We start from the raw sequence: 13,833 nt of genomic DNA on the forward strand, positions 1-13,833 counted from the left end.
AATCACGCTGTTCATCTCCCTCAGTTCACCTGCCTCTGTTCCGGACAGCACAGAAACCATTCCTGTCTCCTAGGTGTCTGTTCCACATCATTTGAGAAGCAGCGCAGCCTAGAGGAAAGAGCTCAGACCGCAGCCTAGAGGAAAGAGCTCAGACCGCGGCCTAGAGGAAAGAGCTCAGACCTGGAAATCAGAGGATCTAGGTTTTAATCCCCACTCTGGCATTTTCATACTGTGTGACCCTGGGCAAGTCACTTCACTTCTCTGGTCTCCAGTTCCGACATTTGCAAAATGGGGATTCAGTGCATTTTCTCCCTCCTATTTGAACTGTGAGTTCCAAGAAGGTCTTGATTAACCTGTATCTACCCGAGCACTTAGTACAGTGCTTACCACGTAGTTCGTGCTTAACGAATACCATTATTATTATTATTATTATTATGAACTAGTCAAATCCTTTCCTATCCCTTTATGCATATTCAATATCTCCTTTACCTTTCATATCTATTCACCTCACCTTCTATTCTTCAACATATTCTTTAAATTCATACCTGGCCAATCTTCAGCTCTGCCTCCCTCTCAATACTCCCACATCTCTCCCCTCTGTCTGGCCGTTCTCCCATCTTAGAACTCCCAACCCTTCAAATAATAATTACGGTATGTGCTAAATGCTTATTATGTGCGAGTCACTGTACTGAGCGCTGGGGAGGATACAGGCAAATCGGGTTGGTCCCACGCGGGGCTCACAGTCGCAAGCTCCATTTTCCAGATGAGGTAACTGAGGCCCAGAGAAGTGAGGTGACTTGCCCAAGATCACACAACAGACAAGTAGTGGAGCCGAGGTGACAACCCATGACCTTCTGCCTCCAAGACCCGAGGTTTATCCACTCCACCATGTTACTCTTCCTGACATACCACACTCCTTCCACGTTCCAATTCCCGCACAAACGCCCGTCTCCTCCAACCAGCTTTTCCCAGTCAACTCTCTGGCAGACAAACCCATCCACCATCTCTACCCATCATGGACAGACTGATAGTCCTCCTTGGCATGTGTATTCTTTTACTCCATTGCACAGCCACCTCTCTAGATTTCTCTGCTGTAAATAGGTCGATGTCTATCTCCTCTCTCCCTTATTTATATTAACGTCTGTCGCCACATTTCGACTGTAAGCTTGTGAGCAGGGAACATGCCTACCAGCTCTTTTCTATTGTATTCTATCTCTATTGAATGCAATCAGCGTTCAATAAACACCATTGATTGATTGATCAGAGTCTATGTTCGCTGTGGGCAGAGAATGTGTCATTACTGGTCTTGAGCTTTCCATAGGCCGACACTTAATTAAGACTTCTTCCTTATCCGTAAACCCGTCTCAAACCAGAAGACAACCTTAATCAATCAATGATAATTATTGAGCATTTATAGTGAGGATCACTGTACTAGGCACTTGGGAGCGTACAGTACAAAATGGTTGTCAGACAACTTCCCTACCCACAATCAAACAATTATTCAATCAATGGTATTTATTGAGTACTTACTGTGTGCACAGCCAGAGCACTGAAATAAGTGGCTGGGAGAATACAGTACAACGGAGTTGGTAGACATATTCCCTGCCCTCATTCAATTAGTTGATAGTATTTTTGACTGCTTACTGTGTGCAGAGCACTGTACTAAGCGCTTGGGAGAGTACAATGCAACAGAATTGGTTGATGTTTTCCCTACCCACAATGAGCGCTCAATCTAGAGGCCAGTTAAACGTATTTCTATCCCTCACCCTAGGCTCAAACCTACCCCTATTCCTTGCTTTACAATTTGCAAATCAGTAAGATATGTAGAGTATTTTATAAGCACTATAACAAGAATATATATGGTGTATATGATATAATAACACTAATTGTGGTATTTGTTACGTGCATACTACGTGTCAAGCATTATACTAAGTCTTGGGGTAGATACAAGATAATCAGGTCCCATTTAGGGGCCCCAGTCTCAATATGAGGGAGAACTGATGTTGAATCCCCATTTAACTCCTACTGTATGCCAAGCACTGGGATAGGTACGTTGGACACAGTCACTGGTCTGCCTGAGGCTTACAGTCCGAGAGATAGGGAGAGCAAAAATGGTATCCTTGCCTTCGAGGAGTTTACAATATAATGGATTGTTGGATCTTTGACTACAATGTATGAAAGAAACCAAGGTTCCAGGTAACTTATGAGCTCAGACAAACGGAATAATAATAACAATAGTATTACTGTGGACCACGCCCTGATCTATGCTCTGGGGTATATGCAAGTTAATCAGGTTGGACACAGTCCCTGTCCCACGTTGAGCCCACACTCTTAATCCCCATTTTACAAATCAGGTACCTGAGGCTCCGAGAACTGAAGTGACCTGTCCAAGGTCACACAGACGACACGTGTCAGAGACTAGATTCGAAGCCAGGTCCTTCTGACTCTCAGTTCCTTGCTTCATTCACGAGACCACGATGCTTGCCGAAAGCTACGATGCTAGAATGAAAGCTACAGATTGATTGATTAATCAACGATATCTGGTGAACACTTACCAGGTATTAGGCACTGTACTAAGCACTTAACAGATAAGGAAACTAGAGCACAGGGAGATTAAGTGTCTTTCCGAAGGTCACACAGCCGGCCAGTGGCAGAGATGGGGGTCTGCTGAGTCCCAGAACCTGGCTCTTTCCATTGACTACTGATTAGTAGCTGAGTTCCCCTCATTCACAAAGATCCACGCCCCTCATCTGGCTCTGGAGGAGGTGGAGTGGTTCATCTTTCCTCAGGGAAGTAAGTTGAAACAATAGGAGAAATTCTTCTTACTTTGATCCTCTTATTCTGTGCTTACATTGAAATTTCTTTTCCCAGCTCCTCACCCTTCCCCTGCTCCTCTCCAGAGTCCCTGGGCCTGTCCTGGGCTGGTGTGCACTGACCTCTGCTGAGAGAGAGGTATATTTCATCTCGTAGGCCTTGGACTCTGAGGGGGGTGACAGGAAGGTCTGGGGGAGAGGTGGGTGCTGTCAAGATCCTCCCTCCCCCTCTCAGCTCTCGAGATGGCTGTGCCGTCCCCTCATACCACGGCCGGGTTATTTTCTGGGGGATTCCCCTTGGGAAGACGGGCCCGGGGCTCCGCTGAGACGGCTGACCGTCCGCGAATCTTGGGAGGCCGGGATTGTGGGCTCTCTGTGGAACCGGCACCCACAACCTAAATATCTGCCCAGTTCCACATGTTCCTTCCTAGAACAACCTCAACGGACTCATCGTTCTCTTTCCATGATTAATAACAGCTTTCTGTTTCAACTCTGGGGATTGGAGATATATCATTGCAGGGAGAATAGGCACCATAGCCCATTTGGTGAGTCATGGTTGAATCCAATATTCAGATTGGCTTGGCAAAAAAAAGAAAAGGACTCCAAGATCTCATTCCAGTTTTGACACTAAATGGGTGTTACAGGCACCTGTTTACATTTTTGAAAGGTGTAAGCTCCTTGTGTGCAAAGAATGTATCCTGTCCTTCTGTTGTACTTGAATTTGATTGAATAATTGAATGATTGAAGTATATTATAGAATAAATAACAATAGTATCAACGGTAAGAGTTGGAGGAGAAATCATAATGGTGTTTATTGAGTGACAACTGAGAGCATTAAGTGGTTGGAAAAATTCAAACTATACCCCTGCTCCTGGCTTCTGGGACCGATTTGAAGATCAAAATTAATTTTGAAACTCCCTTCTGCAGCTACCTCTTCAACTTTAATGGTATTTGTTAAGTACTTACTATGTACCAAGCACCGTATTAACCACTGGGGTAGCATAGGGAGCGGGGGAAGGCGCTGAGACAGGCAGTATGTGCACACAAACCGTACCCAACGGCTCAAGGCCAAACAGACTCAACAACAGGAGATAAAGAGACCAGGGCAAGAAAAACAAGCTTGCACCTGCAAGGCTCGGAGGCAACCTCAAGGCCATATCCGCAGCCAGCGATGGTTGGCAACGGGTGGCTGGGGGCAAGCCAGAGAAAACCCTTCATGACTGGACAGAGCTGTTGCTAGGCTAGTGGCTGGAGGGCGGTCAATGCCTCGATACGCCATCCCCCGAGAAAACCCTGCCCCCGGGCAACGGGGGGTATAAGAGACGAACAAGACAAAGGGGGGGCATGCGCGCGCTCTCTCCCTCCCTCTCTCTCTCTCTCTCGCTCTCTCTCTCTTTTTTAACCATGTAATCGCTGATAGAAAATAAACGGCAACCAAGCTTTGAACCTCTGGCTGACTCTTCCTGGTGTGAACGCACGGCCCGCGTCCGGAGACGTCCGAAGACCCGGAGAGGGTAAGAACCCGAGAGTTGCCCCCGAAACCGCGGGGAGCAACGACGTAGATATAAGGTAATCAGGTTGGACACAATCCATGTCCCAGACGGGGCCCTCAGTATTCATCCCCATTTTACAGATGAGGGAACTGAGTCACAGAGAAGTGAAGTGACTGCCTAAGGTCAGTCAGCAGAGAAGTGGCATAGCCAGGATTAGAATCCAGGTCTCTCTGACTCCCAGGCCCGTGTTCTACCCTCTGCTGGTGATAATAAAGAGGGTGAATCCAAGAGCAGGGATCCATCCCCAGACATGAGAACTAGATTTAAATACCAGTCAAGAACACATGGATAAAAACTCTTCTACCAAACTAGTCAAAGGCATGGATAACAGGCAGCGTGCAGCCAGGAAAAGTCTCTAACGACAAATATCTCAGATCTTTGCAGGCTTCCCAAGTCTGTATAGAGTCAATCCGCGGGGACAGAAATAACAAGGTCAGAGAATGAAGTGAAGTTTCTATCTCTGGAGAAAAGACTTATTCATTCATTCAATCGTATTTATTGAGCTCTTACTGTGTGCAGAGCACTGTACAGGAACCTCCCCATCACCATCTTCACATCCCTGTTCCTCAGGCTGTAGATGAGGGGGTTCAGGGTGGGAGGGCACCTTGGTGTAGAACACGGACAACAGCAGGTCCAATCAGAAGGAGGAGCTGGAAGTCAGTTTTAAGTGGGCAAAGGCGGCCGTGGCGGTAAAACTGTGTTGACGATAAGGTGAGGCAGGCATGTGGAGAAGGCTTTGGCCCGGCCCTCGGCGGCCAGCATCCTCAGCACGCCTCAGAAGATGCACACGTACAAGACCATGATGGAGATGAAGCAGAAGACACTAAAACAGGCACCAGTAGCTACAGCTACCACCATGTTTTAGAGCAGGAGAGTTTTATTACAGACGGGACGTTGCAGAAAAATTGTGCGATCACACCGGACCTGCAGAAAGGCAGGGAGAATGTCGCAGCTCAACCTAAGACTCAGAACATTCCCCCGATATGCCAGGACCCGACTGTCATCTCAAGGAAGGTCCTGTGGTACATGATGGCCTCGTAGGACTGAGCACTGCAGATAGCTAGGTATCAGTCGTAGGACATCGCCGTGAGCATGGAGAACTCTGTGCTGGCAAACAGAACAGGAAGAAGACCTGGAAAAAGCAGGCCAGGAAGGAAATTTCTCTAGGGTTGGTCAGGGAGTTAAGGATGGATCTGGGGACGGGGATGGAGATGTAGCAGAGGTTGAAGACGGACAGGTGCCTGAGGAAGAAGTACATGGGTGTGTGGAGGCACCGGTCGAGGGCGGTGATGGCGACAATGAGGAGATTTCTTGTCAGGGCCGCCAGGTAGACCAGGAGGAACAGCGTGGCGAGGACCGGCTGCAGCTCCCGTACCTCCGAGAATCTCAGCAGGAGGAATTCCCTCACCGCTGTAAGGTTGACCATTTCCCAAGGATTGCAGAGACCACCTGCATAAACAATGAGGGGAAAGCTATTTCAGAACCTCAACAGACAATGACAGTCACATCAATCCATCAATTGTATTTTTTTCAGCACTTACTTTGAGCAGAGCACTTTACAGAGTGATTGGGAGAGTGTAATATATCATAGCTGGCAGACGTATTTGCTGCGCACAAGGAACGTACAGGCTAGAGGGGGAGACATACATTAAAATAAATTTCAAACATGTGCATAAGTGCTATAGGGATGTGGGTGGGGAGAATAAAGGGTGCAAGTCCAAGGGCAAGAGAAAGACAGAAGGGAGAGAAAGTAGAGAAAATGAGGGCTCAGTCGGAGAAGGCCTCTTGGAGGAGCTGTGATTTTAAGAAGTCTCTGCAAGTGGGGAGACCGATGGTCTATCAGACAGCGAGGCCTAATGGAAAGAGCAAAGGCCTTTGAATCAAAAGGACTTGGGTTCCAGTCCTGGCTCTGCCACTAGCTTGCTGTGTGACCTTGTGCAAGTCACTTCATTTCTCTATGCCTCACTTCCCTCCTCTGTAAAATGGGGACTAAGCCCATGAGCCCCATGTGGAGCAAGCACTGTCTCCAACCTGATAACCTTTTATCTACCCTAGTGTTTAGAACAGTGCTGTCAAATACAATTATTATTATTATTATTATTATTATTATTATTATTATTATTATTATTATATGAAGACGGAGGAAGTTCCAGGCCAGTGGAAGGCCATGGGCTAGGGGTAAGTAGCGGGATAGATGAGACCAAAATACGGTGAGTTGGTTGGTTTTAGATGAGCCAAATATGTAGACTGGGTGACCATCAGATGCTGCCCTTCTTAACCTTCAACCTTCAGGCAAATGGTAAACAAAATCAATCAGTCGATCAAATATCTTGAGCCCTTACTATGCGCAGAGTGCTGTGCTTAGCGAAACCAAATAAATAATTTCTCACCAGATGGATCCTCCTGTTTCATGTCAAATCTGGGGTAGGAGAGCCTTTTGTCTTCCATGTGAGCTTAACCCTAATCTAGTTATCAATGACTGTCCTCTCAAAGGACCGTGTCTAATGTGGCCACCACTGTTCTCTTCCTCAGAACTGAGCACGGTGCTCTTCAGATAGTAGGTGCTTAGTAAACACCACTGAATGGCAGAGATTACCAGCTCTGACCATGTTTCCCCACTCCTCAAGAAACTCCAGTGGTTGTCCATGCACCTCTGCGTCAAACAGAAACTGCTCACCATCAACTTTAAAGCTCTCAATCACCTCACCCCTCCTATTTAACCTTGCTACTCTCCTACTACAAGTCAGTCCACACACTTCGCTCCTCTAATGCCAACCTATTCACTGTACCTCCATCTCGTCTCTCCCACCAACCACCTCTTGTCCACTTCCTGTCTCTTACCTGGAATGTCCTCCCTGTTCATATCTGACAAGCATTCACTAACTCCATCTTCAAAACCTTATGAAAATCACATCTCCTCGAAGAGGTCTTCCCTGACCAAATCTGATATCCTCTTCTCCCACTACCTTCCGTCTCGCCCTTCACTTGACTTTTCCCCCTTTATTCACCACTCTCTCGATCCCACAGCACTAATGTATAGATCCATAATTTATATATTTCTATTAATGCCTGTCTCCCCATCTAGACTGTAATCTCCTTACAAGCAGAGAATATGTCTGCCAATTTTATATTTCGCTCTCCCAAGCATTAATGCGGTGTTCTCCACACAACAAGTGCTCAATAAATAAGATCGATTGGCCACCCAGAACGTTTGTCACCGATCCATCCCCGTCCATCCCCGCCACCCACCCAGTAGATCCCGCGGATGGAGAGCCATGGAGACGACGGGGAAGACATCTGTTTTACGCATGAAGACGTGAGGAGAATCTAGTTCTCTTTCACTTCCAGCTCCCTTGTAAGACCCTCAACCCATCCGTTGTACTCCCCGGCTCAGACCCCCTAGTCAAACTGGAGTGAGCGGGCTCTGGTCTCTGCTGTCCTTCAACCATCCCCCGTCGCCTCAGCTCCCAGATGTCGGCTGCAGTAGGATCTTCGGGAGGTGTGTGGGGTCCTGGGTCTTCTTGCTTCCTGCTTGGAGCGTGTCCCTCGGTGAAGCCGGGCCATTCCGGAAGCCCCCCCTGCGGGACTCCACTCAGTGGAGTCACACGTTGGGCTGAGGGGACTTATTATGTCCTGTTCGGGCCTGGCTTCCAGGAGGTCCAGCACCGCTGGGTACCTTGAGGACCTTGGCTGGTATAGTGGCCCTGCCCCAAGTGACTACCCCACTAGGGACCATGTGACCCGTCACACTGGCGTGCGTCTCACGGGGAAACCCTCCAGAGTAACTGCGGAGATGACAATTCATTCATTCATTCAATCATATTTATTGAGCGCTTACTGTGTGCAGAGTACTGTACAAAGCACTCGGGAAGTACAAATCGGCAACTCTCCCACTTGTGATCCCACTCTCTCACCTCCCTGCCCTCTCTAAGACTACGCTCCTTCTGTCAATGTCTGTTGGTATTTAATTCTCACCCTCACTGTATAGATTCAACTCCACATAGCACTGCGACATGTAAGGCACATCATCATCATCAATCGTATTTATTGAGCGCTTACTATATTTAGAGCACTGTACTAAGCGCTTGGGAAGTACAAATTGGCATCACATAGAGACAGTCCCTACCCAACAGTGGGCTCACAGTCTAAAAGGGTGAGACAGAGAACAAAACCAAACATACTAACAAAATAAAATAAATAGAATAGATATGTACAAGTAAAATAAATAAATAAATAAATAGAGTAATAAATATGTACAAACATATATACATATATACAGGTGCTGTGGGGAAGGGAAGGAGGTAAGATGAGGGGATGGAGAGGGGGAGGAGGGGGAGAGGAAGGAAGGGGCTCAGTCTGGGAAGGCCTCCTGGAGGAGGTGAGCTCTCAGCAGGGCCTTGAAGGGAGGAAGAGAGCTAGCTTGGCGGATGGGCAGAGGGAGGGCATTCCAGGCCAGGGGGATGACGTGGGCCGGGGGTCGATGGCGGGACAGGAGAGAACGAGGTACGGTGAGGAGATTAGTGGCGGAGGAGCGGAGGGTGCGGGCTGGGCTGTAGAAGGAGAGAAGGGAGGTGAGGTAGGAGGGGGCGAGGTGATGGAGGCACATCTCCTCCAAGAGGCATTCCCCAGATAAGCCCTCTATTTCTTGTCTCCTACCCCTTTCTGGGTCACCTTGATTTGCTCCCTTTTTCGGCTGCCCAGTCCCAGAAGACATATGTATATATCTCTAATATATTTATATTAATGTCTGTTGCCCTGGGTAGACTGTAATTTCGCTTTGGGAGGGAATGTCTTTGTTATGTTGTTATATTATACTCTCCCAAGTGCTTAGTACAGTACTCAGAACACAGTAAGTGCTCAATACATACAGTTCACTGATTGATCAATTCATTCAGTCATATTTATTGAGTGCTTACTGTGTGCACAGCACCACTAAGTGCTTAGCACAACTGATCCTGCCTAGAGGGGTGAGAGGAGAAAAATGACCAAGCACAAAAGGGCACCATGAAAGATGGGGTTAGTAATAATAATAGCATAGGTTAAGAGCTTACTATGTGCCACGAACTGTACTAAATGCTGGGGTAGAAATACGATAATCGAGTTGGCTAGAATTCCTGTCCTAGTTACATCTAAGTAAGAGAGAGTAGGATTTAATCCCCATTTTACAGATGGAATAACCGAAGCCCAGAGAATTTAAGTGACTTGCCCACGGTCACACAGTGGACACGTGGCAGAGCCTGGATTAGGACCCAGGTCCTCTGATTTCCAGGACCGTGCTCTTCCCACTTGGAAACTCTGCTTCTCTAGATGCATGAGCCTTGCTCAAAGTCAATCCAAGGTGAGAGAAACCAAAGGATCAAGGCATCTTTAAGAACTTTCTATCCTGGGTGAAAGGTCTCCCACCTCGAACACTCTCCAGGGCAGCCTTCACGTCTCGGTTCCTCAGGCTGTAGATGAGGGGGTTCAGGGCGGAGGTCACCACGGTACAGAACACGGACACAAGCAGGTCCGGAGCTGAGGAGGAGTATGAGGGTGAATGCAAGGTACCGTAGGCAGCAGTGGTGGAAAAACACGGTCATGACGGTGAGGGGAGGCAGGCAGGTGGAGAAGGCTTTGGCCCGGCCCCCGGTGTCCGGCATCCTCAGCACAGCCCGGAAGATGCGCATGTACGAGGCGACGATGAGCACGAAGCAAAAGACGCTCAAAAGGGCCCCGGTGACTACGAACACATCGCTGACGAGCTGCGTTTCGGAGCAGGAGATTCGGACCCCGGAGGCGATATCACAGAAGAATTAGGGGATCAGGAAGGACCCGCAGAAGGGTAGGGAGAGCTTCCAAGAGGATGTCATCACTGCAATCAGCCCCTCGCCGACCCATGAGGCGGCGGCCATCTTCCCACAAGCCCCTTGGTCCGTAATGACCTCGTAGTACAGGAGAAGACAGATGGCGGCGTAGCGGTCGTAGAACATGGCCGTGAGGACCAACATCTCTGAGGCAGAAAACAGAACCACGGAGAAGATCTGGAGTGCACAGCCCAGGAAGAAAATGGATCTATGGTCGGTCAGGGAGTTGTGGATAGATTTGGCGACGGGGACGGAGATGTAGCAGAAGTCGAGTACGGACATGCTCCTGAGGAATAAGTACATGGGGGTGCGGAGGCGCCGGTCGAGGATGGTGACGGCGACGATGAGGAGATTCCCCGTCGGGGCCGCCAGGTAGACCAGGACAACGCGGCCTGGAGGAGCTGTAGCTCCCGGACCACCGAGAATCCCAGCAGCAGGAATTGTTTCACCTTGGTGACATTGGCCATTTCCAGGGGATTGCCGAGATCACAGCGTGGCTCAGTGGAAAGAGCACGGGCTTTGGAGTCAGAGGTCGTGAGTTCAAATCCCAGCTCTGCCACTTGTCAGCTGTGTGACTTTGGGCAAGTCACAACTTCTCTGGGCCTCAGTTCCCTCACCTGTAAAATGGGGATGAAGACTGTGAGCCCCTCGTGGGATAATCTGATCACCTTGTATCTACCCCAGCGCTTAGAACAGTGCTTTGCACATAGTAAGCGCTTAACAAATACTAACATTATTATTATTATCACCTATGGAGAAAAAGAGGTGGAATCTCAGCCCCACAGCATTTATGTCCATAGCCATGATTCATTTATTCAGATTAATGTCTGTCTTCCGCATTAGACTGAGCCCTCACTATATGCATAGCCCTGTACTGGGCGCCTGGAAGAGAACAGTAAATTAGATTTTTGGACACATTACCTGCCCACAGCGAACCTACAGTTTAGAATAATTAGTCTGTCAATCAGTGGTATTTATTGAGTGCTTACTGTGCGAGAAGCACTGTACTAAACACTTGGGAGAGTACAATACAACAGAGTTGACAGATACAATTTCTGCCCACAGTGAGCTTATAGTCTAGAGGGTGAAACAAGCATTAATATAAACAAATTAATTACATGTATAGACATAAGTACTGTGGGACTGAGGATGGACTGGTTATGAAATGCCCAAAGGATTCAGAACCAAGTGCCCATCAATAATGCTACTTACTATGCACAGACCTCTATACTAAGCGCTTTGAAGAGTCCAATAGATTTAGTAGACATGATTCTTACTCTCATCGAGCTGACAGTCGAGTGGGGAAGGCATACCTTAAAATATATTGCAGATAAAATATATTGCAGAAGCAGCACGGCGTAGTGAATGGAGCACTGGCTTGGGAGTCAGAAGTTCATAGGTTCTAATCCCACCCCGTCACTCTTCTGCTCTGTGGCCTTGGGCGAGTCACTTTACTTCCCCGTGCCTCAGTTCCCTCATGGGTAAAATGGGGATGAAGACTGTGAGCCCCATGTCGGACAGGGCCCGAGTTCAACCTTATTTTGCTTGTATTCACTCCATCACTTAGTACAGTACCTGGCAAATAGTAAGCACTCAAAAAATACAATTATTATTATTATTATTATTGTGATTATTATGATTATTATTATCATTATTATTATTATTTTAGGAGGAAGAAGGAAAATCACTATGTAAGAGTGGGGTTTAAAGAAATAGGGTATGTTCTACAGGATGTTCCGAGTAAATAAGTGTGTGATTGCAATAAAATGTGAGGTGGTAGTGTCGGGATTAAAACCAGGGGAAAGTAAAAACTAACCAGGGAGGTCTTTCTGGAGGAGATGTGATTTTAGACAGGGGTTGGAGGTGGGAGACCAGAGAGTGAGACCCAGTGAGTAGCTGGGTTTGAAAGGATCTACGGGCGCGAGCTGGGATTACTGGGACAGGACAGTGGATCACAGAAAGAGTACGTATCTCATGGTGGGCCTTTACGGTAGCCTGTGGTTGTCCTACATACCATTTTGCAACAATCACCCCTGGAACGTGTCACAATAGGGCAGCTGATCGTCTTCCACTCGCTCCCAAATCGGTAGGTCACCATCCGGGGACCTTGCAATGCAGGCATCTTGTCCAAAATGCACAAATCAGTAGCAAGCTCGAAGGCAGAGCGAGGCAGAAGCTGGAATTAGACACTCGAGAAGCAGCGTGGCTCAATGGAAAGAACCCGGACTTTGGAGTCAGAGGTCATGGGTTCAAATCCCGGCTCCGCCAGTTGTCAGCTGTGTGACCTTGAGCAAGTCACTTAACTTCTCTGGGCCTCGGTTACCTCATCTGTAAAATAGGGATTAATACTGTGAGCCCCCCGTGGGACACCCTGTTCACCTTGTAACCTCCCCAGCGCTTAGAACAGTGCTTTGCACATAGGAAGCGCTTAATACATGCCATTAAAAAGACCGCTTTCTGTTATGTCCGTACCCGACATGGGGCAGAAAACTTTAAACCAGGCTACCCCATATAAACAGCCACCTCAATCCCATCTCTAAATTCCCTTCTGTCTGGGATATTTCCCCCATGTCTCTCACCCTTCAATTTTAGCCACTATCTTCTGCTTGACTTCGTGGCTTCAACTCCCGTCTTCAAATCTTTCACTCCCTTCTAAACCACTCTTACTTGCTCATTCATTCATCCTCCCTCCCATCTCTACAGCACAGATATACATTCCCAAATCTACATCTCCACCCCTGATCTCTCTCCTTCTCTTCAGGTTGTACTCCTTCAGGGCATCTTTATTTGGATGTCCCACTCCCACCTCAACTTTCGCATGTCTTAAAAAGAGCTTCTCATCTTCCCTCCCAAACCCTGTCTTCTCTCAGACTTTTCAATCACTGTCGCCTTCAGGACAACTGTACTTGAAGCAACGTGACTCAGGGGAAAGAGCACGGGCTTTGGGGTGAGAGGTCATGGGTTCAAATCAAGGCTCTACCAAGTGTCAACTGTGTGACTTTGGGCAAGTCGCTTAATTTGGGATTAAGACTTTGAGCTCCCCGTGGGACAACCTGATCACCTTGTTACCTCCCCGGCGCTTAGAACAGTGCTTTGCACACAGTAGGCGCTTAATAAATGCTATTATTATTATTATTATTATTATTATTATTATTATCCCACTCACACCTCAAACTTAATACGTCTAAAACAGAGCTTCTCATCTTCCCACCCAATCCTTTTCTCCATCAGACCTTTCAGTCACTGCAGACAACACCAGCATCCCCCCTGTCTCACAAGCTGGTAACCTTGGCATTATCCTCCACTTATTTCTCTTAGGTCTGTCACCAAATCCCATCGGTTCTACCTTCACGAAATCCCTAGAAGTCCCCCATTCTGCTCCATCCAAACTGCTACCACGTTAATCCAATCACTTACCCTACCCCAGCTTGATTACTGCAACTGACCTCCCTGCCTCCAGACTCCCCCTTCTCTGGTCCATACGTCAGTCTGCTACCCAGATTGTTTTACTAAAAATGTTCCATCCACATCTCCCCACTCCTCTAAAGCCTCCGATGATTGCCCACCGTACACCATATCAAAAGGAAATGCTCCGCTATCAGCTTTAAGGCATTCAATCAGCTT

This window comes from Tachyglossus aculeatus, assembly GCF_015852505.1.
Source record: "Tachyglossus aculeatus isolate mTacAcu1 chromosome 12 unlocalized genomic scaffold, mTacAcu1.pri SUPER_6_unloc_2, whole genome shotgun sequence".
In the NCBI taxonomy this organism is placed as follows: domain Eukaryota; kingdom Metazoa; phylum Chordata; class Mammalia; order Monotremata; family Tachyglossidae; genus Tachyglossus; species Tachyglossus aculeatus.